The following is an 8,344-nucleotide window of genomic DNA, read 5'->3' on the forward strand; positions in this document are numbered from 1 at the left end:
AGTCCTTAAAGGGGCATATAGGAGATATGGGGACAACCTGTTGAGCAGGGTCTGTTGCAACAGGGCAAGGGGTGATGGCTTTAAACAGGTCTAGAGAACAAGTCCTATGAGGAGAGGCTGAGGGAACTGGGCATGTTTAGTTCGGAGAAGAGGAGGCTGAGGGGAGACCTCATTGCCCTCTACAACTACCTGAAAGGAGGGTGTAGAGAGGTGGGGGTTGGACTCTTCTCCCGATGGAATAATGACAGGACCAGAGGAAATGGTCTGAAGTTGCGGCAGGGGAGTTTTAGATTAGATATTAGGAAGAAATAGTTTACTGAGAGAGTGGTCAGGCACTGGAACAGCCTGCCCAGGGAGGTGGTGGAGTCACCATCCCTGGAGGTATTTAAGAAACATGTAGATGTGGCTCTTCAGGGCATGCTCTAGTGCTTGAGATTGTTGGTTTGTGTTTGTTTGGGTTTGGTAGTTTGTTTGGGTTTGGTAGTTTGTTTGGGTTTGGTAGTTTGTTTGGGTTTGGTAGTTTGTTTGGGTTTGGTAGTTTGTTTGGGTTTGGTAGTTTGTTTGGGTTTGGTAGTTTGTTTGGGTTTGGTAGTTTGTTTGGGTTTGGTAGTTTGTTTGGGTTTGGTAGTTTGTTTGGGTTTGGTAGTTTGTTTGGGTTTGGTAGTTTGTTTGGGTTTGGTAGTTTGTTTGGGTTTGGTAGTTTGTTTGGGTTTGGTAGTTTGTTTGGGTTTGGTAGTTTGTTTGTTTTTTTGAGGTTGGACTCGATGATCTCAACGGTCCCTTCCAACCATGAGGATTCTGTGATTCTGTAAAAGAGAGAAGATTTAGACTACATATAAGGAATAACTTTTTAACAATAGAATCATAGAATGGTTTGGGTTGGAAGTCTGTTCAGCTCTGTCATGAACAGGTTTTGGGGTTTCTTAATAAAATATGAAGAGATAAAAAATTACAAAATCTAACTAGATTGGAACTCTTTTTCTTTTTCTTTTTCTTTTTCTTTTTCTTTTTCTTTTTCTTTTTCTTTTTCTTTTTCTTTTTCTTTTTCTTTTTCTTTTTCTTTTTCTTTTTCTTTTTCTTTTTCTTTTCTTTCTATAATTTTGTGTGTTTTATTTGTAAATGGGTAATTTAAATGGTAGCTTGATCAGAGTATGTCTGTACTTACTACATGGGGGGGAGATTTTGATAATGTGTTCTTTGGTCCAGCAGACAGAAATATAAGATTGGAGGCTGGAAGCAGATCATAGGTATATTGAAATCAGATATTAGATGTTCCTAAAAGCAAAATAAAATTAAAATGAGGTCATTTAACTGGAAAGCTAACTAAGTGTTTTGGTTGATTGGCCATCACTGGTAATTTTAAAATCAGGTTCAGATGCGATTTCTAATTGAGGTAGCCTGATTCAAATGGAACCAAATCAGAAAAGTCATATGACCTGTGTTATGCAAGAAGATAAATTAGATGAGTACACTGAGTACCTTCAGTGCTCTAATTTATGGAAATGAAAAATAATTCAATCCAACCCGACAGTGATGCCAACCAACACAGCGGTTTCTTTGGCTTGGAATAATTTTGAAAAATCTGATCACTTCCTAAGAAGTGAACATAAACAAGGTTGTTTAAGCAATTGGGATGTCCAGCTATACTGAGTTTTAATGCTAGAACACATAGTGTAGCATTACATCCATGATAGTGGCATTGGCACACACAGACTAGGAAGCTGGCTGTGAATATGTAGAACAAATGATGGTAAAAACCAGATTTCTCTAGTTCAAGAGGGAGTGAGAGCTAAACAAAATCAAATAACTGTGAAGGGCACTCAATTCCTTTCCTTCCTCAATCTAGGCTACATTTTTTTTCTATCCTTGGAGCCATTAATGATCACAATCAATAGTAAGCTGATGGTTTCAGAACTTTAATGTGTTCTCAAGGAAAAATAATTACTACCTAATTTATCTGGAAATACCAGAGCATATTGAATTTTTCAGTAAGTTGTAGACATTGTTTTGTCAGAGCATTTTGCTTGGAAACACAGTAATACGGTTTACGTCAACTCCAAGAAATATTTTGACCAGTAATCTGAATCACTGAAATTAAACTTCAGTATAAATCCTCAATGATTCTGTCTAACAATCCAGAAACACTGAAACAGGCTGTTTCAAAATTTCTGTAATACTTTTAGAAATGTGTAACTCCGTCATCTGACAGTCTCAGGGTGTGCCTGAATTGTGCTAGTAACCTGCAAACAGGATAAATGCGTCAGCCCGGTGCTAAGATTGATCTGATAAGGATAGCTGCAACCTTTAATTGGTCTGTCTAGGTCTGTGCTGCTGTGTAGGCTGTACTGCTTCTGGGTTAGGCAGCCAGGTGGTGCTGCGAGGACAAGAGGTGCCAGCTCACTTCCATGAAACTGTGCATATGCACGTATTTGTATCGCCTCCTCCATGGGAAATAAATAAATAGATAAATAAATCTGTTTTCATTAAGCACTATAAGCTTAAAAACCCGTATTTGGAGGTTTTTGCAACCTGAAGAAAAAAAAAAATGGTTCTAAGAATATAAAAGAAATTCAAAGGCTTTCTTCAAAATACAGATAAGAGTTAAAAATGCTACACAAACAGCTGAGACTCAGGGGTTTCAGTGGCTGGTTTCTTTTGCATATTTGTGTCTTTTTGTATCCATTTTACAGATACCACGTTCATGTCTTAAAGTTCCACCTATAGCTCATAAAAAGAATTAGTCTTACAAACTTGAAAGAATGAAAGAAGTGCAGATGAGAGGGAAACAAGTGCAGAGTGCTGCTTGTGTTGCCTCACTGCATTAAACCCCATGCCATATAGCTTTTACTGTGTGTGTTCAGTATAATTCTTCTCCTTGGCCATAGCTTTCATGGCTATGGAGCCATCAGATACAAGCTTTGCGTAATTGCATAAATGTTAAACAAGCAGGGTCGGGGTCACTGGGTTAATTATTTATTCTGCATCCCACTGGAAAAGGAAAACAACGTAAACAACTTTTATTCATCTAAATGAGGCTGCTACTTGTACATAAACTGATACAGCCTCTGCCATTGATAGGGCTGAGTGGGGTGTAGTATCACATGAAAATGAAAAGCTGTAACAGTGAAAGGAAATTGCATGAATCTCATTATCATGAGTGTAGCACTACAGCAGCACTTAACAACACTCATATTTTCTGATGGGAAGATGAACATTTTATCTCGTCTGGTTTTAAGTCAGTCTGTTTTTATTGTTTTTGTTTTTTTCTGTTTCTCCACACTAGTTAGAAAAGTGAGTTTGCACTCCCAGGCCCCCAAAGGGAAAAAGTTGGAAGATACTGTAGCATGCTGCTATGGCTGCCTTTCAGCCCATGTACTGTAGTTTTCCTTCTTCACGTGAAACCAGGGTAAAACTCTAGTCTAGGCATACCTGTTATAACTTGCATTATAACGGAAATGAAAAAGTTCAGATGGTTTTATTTCAGTATTTTAAAAAAGTCATCATCTCCTCCATTTGCGGTGAAATTTGGAGCTCCCACGGGAGAGCTGGGTGGATTTGTGTTCCAGTGTTCTGATTAAATGAGCGAGAAGTTCCTGATAAGCAAAATAACAAAATCCCCTCCCCCAGATTTATTTAGTTATTTTCCTGTGGATGACAGAAAGTATCCCCGTGTAGCCACACCTGGAGAGCAGGGCAGCACTTGCACTGAGACCTGGGCAGCTTGGAACCAGCAGGAGACTAGAAGCAGTAGCTGGTGTAGCATGGCCAAAAATCGGAGCCTGCCCCAGATGGTCTCATGTACGGAGGCATACCCAATTCCCACCTGATACCTACTACCTTCAGGGGGAATCAACATTGAAAACAGCTTTCTGAAAAAGGATAAGTAGTCTCAGTAGGTGTGAGCCTAACCTAAAAACAGATGGACAGTCAGGGTAGCCAAGGAGCTTTGTGGCCTGCTGGTTTTCACATGGTGTGGGTGACTCGAAGGGATGTGCAACAGCTGTTGAGCCTCATCCTTCTGTATCTCCCGTCCAGCCAGCCTCAAACTGCATCCAAATACTGACAGGAGTCTTGAAAGGGAAAAGGGATAACAAGCATCTGCCTGAGGCTCAGGTTTCAATATGGTATGGGAAAAGGTAATCTAAGCACATGGTAAAACTCAGAAGGCACTGTGTTTTAACAAGAAAAACAAGTGGTATGTTTACCTTTGAAGACATCTGGAAGGATTGAAGGAGGATTAAGAGAGAAGTAGTTTGGATTGCTAGAAAGAAGGAAGGATGGGCAGTGCTGAATAGTAGGGGAGGGAGGAGGGAGAAGAAACTGCTCAGCAACACAAGCAGTGGAAGAAGTTAGAGGTTGGTAGCATCTATCTGAGTCCCAATTTTTCCCATTTTTGCTCTGGAATACGAGTAGTCTGTTTATGCCTCCCTTACTGTTCTTTGGTATGAGCTGCAGATGTGGGCAGGTAATGGGCAATGGCATTTCACAAAAGATGAGTATCTCTTCCCAGGCCCCCAGAATGGAGTTACTGATGAGGCTGACTGGGGGGAAAAGGAGGATTAGGAGGCAAGGGGGAAAGGCACTTTGAGTCCTGTAGGAGAATATGAAAGGATGTTTTAGCCCATTTTTTTGGTCCTAATCATTATCTTGGTTGTGTCTTCTGAGAAATCTTTCTACAACTTGTATTCACCCCCAGCTTGCTAGTTGTAGTTTACAACTTCTCGATTTATTGTATCAAAACTGGTACCCGCAGAAAATCTTACCTGTTTATGTTAACTGCATCAGAGCAGGTTTCAAGTCTTCAAAGATGGATATCTCAGTTCCAAAATAAACTTTTGGATCAGAGAGCTTTAAACGTAGCAGAAGGTTTATTCCAAGTTTCGATGTGTAATGCAGTGCTAGGGAAGAAGAAAGGCTTAAAACTACTCTTTGTATGACTGATTGTCAATGATCCCAGCTGAAATAAAATGATCAATAAATATACATACTAATTTTGAAGTTTAATATAGTATTGTGTTCACATTCAATTTTCAACATGCAGTGCATTAAAGGAGAAAAGTCTAAAGCTGTACTTAGCGTGACCTATTGTTGGTGACAATAATGAAATGAAAATCTTCAGTAGGTGTATTATATGCTCTGGAGGTTAAGAATTACTTAGTACTCATTCTGTAAAGTAGTTGATACAGATTTCTCTTTTTTTTTTTTTTTTTTTTGGACTGCCAGTTTATAGGGTCCTTTCTCTACACCCACTCTGAACACATTTAGGCACATAATACCTGGTATTTTCAGTACTGTCAGGCAGGTAGGTAGGCATATAAAATGGAGTACCGTAGCATGAGTAATTTATACCCACAAGTAAATTTGCGTCCCAAAATTGCATTTGCGAGCTTATAAACCATTTTCCTTTGAAAATATGGTTTACTTTCATGAAACACGTTTGTAATTGTGCCCCCAAGCATGCATAACTTGTTGTGTTCTGAAAACTCCCAAGAAGAAAAACAAATCCTTTCTATTGACCAAGTATGTGAAGTTATGTCGGAATGAAGCCCTACTGAGACCTAATCTATCCAGTCTCCTTTTGGTGTAGTGCAAAGAATTTGCAGATAAGTAGGATCCCACTGTGATTTTCTAGGACTCTGAAAACAGATGAGTCCCTACACCTGAAACCTCTATTAGTGGAATGTACAGAAGCAGGGGTTGATTCTGGCTGAGAATATGGCAGATGCTATTCATAATTGCAGTCTGTCCCTTTTATCAATGCAGTTTCATTGTCTATGAAACAGGAAAGCTTAAGTAATGCTCTTAATTTCTTTAAGATCTTATCCTCTAATGAAATGCATTTACCCAGAAACATTTTCTAATTACTAATATTTTTTTCTTGTTCCTTTGTAACCGCTGCAATGATTTTTGTTAATCCTGAGTCAGCTCCAAGAAAATCAGTTTTCTGGAAGTCTATATTTGATAAATCTACAACTTTATATCACCAGGAAGGTAGGAGAAGACAAAAGTAACTAAACCCTTGACAAGCTAAGGGTCACATTTGTATTAGATAGGAAAAAAATCAGCATCAGTGGATGAATCTCTTATTGTCTGGGTCCTATTGATCAGTCATAGGAAAAATTAGTCTTTAGGAAAAAAATCAGCTTTAGAAAAATATCTGAGAGTTTTTTTCTGAAATGCCTTTTTTTTTTTTTTTTTTTTTTTTTTTAAATCACATAGATATATAAAGGCAAATAGTAGGAAATTGACCTTTTCAGAGTTCTTGTCACACTGTGAAACTATTTGGTACCCACCAGTTTTATTGCTAATTTTCTTATGAGACTTACCTAATTTTCTCAAAGTAATTTTTGTCTGTGAGGAAAGGCAGGGAAAAGGTCTTTGCCTCTGAAATACAAACCACTCATTTTATCATCTGTAACCCAGATTTCTCAGTTGACAGCTTTTTTGGCATGCTTACTAGTGTTCACCATGCATCACGAATGGGAAATCATAGCACCACCTATTAAAAAATTTTGGGCATGTTTGTCTTATATTTTTCCAGTTTTAGATTTGTTTTCTGGCCTGAAATATTTTATGTTGGAGATAATCCAAATATGCTACAACAAAAGAAGTGCAGCAGAAATGCAAATTTAACAATAAGGAGAAAAAGCCAAAATGTTGAGTATCTTTTAGTAAAAAATATTCCTACTTCTGTGATGATGTCCATCCTCTGCACTGATTGAAACAGGATTCCTATCAAATTTGAAACTACACTTAGGTGGTTGATGCAAACCTGATTTGTAAAACAAAAAAAGCATACACTGAGGCACTAAAATCTACCTTAAATTAGCATTTTCTGTATTTCAAGTGCTTCAAACCTTAACGTTCTCCAGTATAGATTATATATGTCTCTTACACGTTAGAAGTCCAGAAGTCTGCCTCCTTTTTGTCACTTGTAATTCTTTGCTTTTATGATGCAACTCTCTGATCTAGTTTTACCTCGAGTTTAACCTCGACTTAAATTTGTACAATCTCATTATAGTTGAATGAGTTTAAGTTAGGGCAGATCCAACCTGCTGTCCTATAATATTTTCTAAGCTGGTTCTTGATAAAACGGAGCTCTAATCGCTGCATTTCCTTGGACTAGTTAACCAGGTGCCATCTTCTAAATCTTCTTTCAAAAAGGATGCATTTATCCTGGGGCAGCTGGCTGAACCTGTCTGCCTACCCACTTGTAAAATGGTGATGAATCTACTGGTTTCTTTTGTGGAGGCTTAAAAAGTAATGGTTTACATGGTTGAAACTATGGTTTAGTGCTATGAAAATTGAAGACAGTTTGTAAGTTAGCGGAAGGGGTCTACTTCAGCCTACAAGAGCAGAGTTTGACTGCACAGGGAATAAACTAACCTGCTTTGCCCTCTGTTCAGTATTACATTGGATAGGACTTCTTGTGTATTTTGGATTATCTGGAGAAGTATTATGTCACTACATACATATATAGTCATCTGATTGTATGTTCCTGGGTCACTATAGATGTCTAAACAATTAAATCTTTTTCTATGATGGCATGTGGTTTGTTCTGTCAGTTAATATTCCAAGTTTAGAAATAAGAATTATATTAAATATATTCTCTTACTTATCCACTTAAGTTGCCCTGCTGGCTTTATGGAAAACTGATAAAAGTTTGGAAGCCAGGTACATAGAATCTCACTGAATTTCTGAATGAAGCTCTTGCTAATTTCAAGGTGAAATCTCCACCCATCCCAGAGATGAGACAATATGACCTAACATAGAAAAATCAGAGAACAAGTATGCATTTCTAAGAATGTTCAGACTAGCTACTATGGAAAGACAACAGTAGACAATAGTAGAAAATCACTGATAGTGGGTAATATTTATCAAATGGAACACAATACAACAATAGGAAAGGATTGGAGTTAGGATAAAAACTGGTTCCTAAGGAAATGGTAACACTCTGGTTATGAAGTGCATGACTTGGCATTAAGTATCTTTCAGTGTTACTTAACTATCACTTTCACCTGAGAGTGACGATCATTGCAACGATGGTCATCTTGATGCTAAAATGCAACTTCTTTGATTGTTTACATTTTTGTGTTAAGCTGATGTTTACTAGGAAGACAAATAGGAGTATCTGCCCGTTCAGTATGGTAAATGTATGTGGCTGCTTGTGTAACAGTGAATGGAAGCTGGCGGTGGGGAAGGGCACATTTAGAGAATTAAGAAGCTTAAATACCTTTGTCTGCTTTGGGTGTGGTATTTTAGATGCCATCCTTGAATTTCCAGTTTCTGAAATGTACACAGGTATATAAGTGAAGAGCTGTATTTAAGTGAAGGTTTTTCTTCA

This window comes from Calidris pugnax, unplaced genomic scaffold, assembly GCF_001431845.1.
Source record: "Calidris pugnax isolate Ruff unplaced genomic scaffold, ASM143184v1 scaffold42, whole genome shotgun sequence".
NCBI classification, from domain to species: Eukaryota; Metazoa; Chordata; class Aves; order Charadriiformes; family Scolopacidae; genus Calidris; species Calidris pugnax.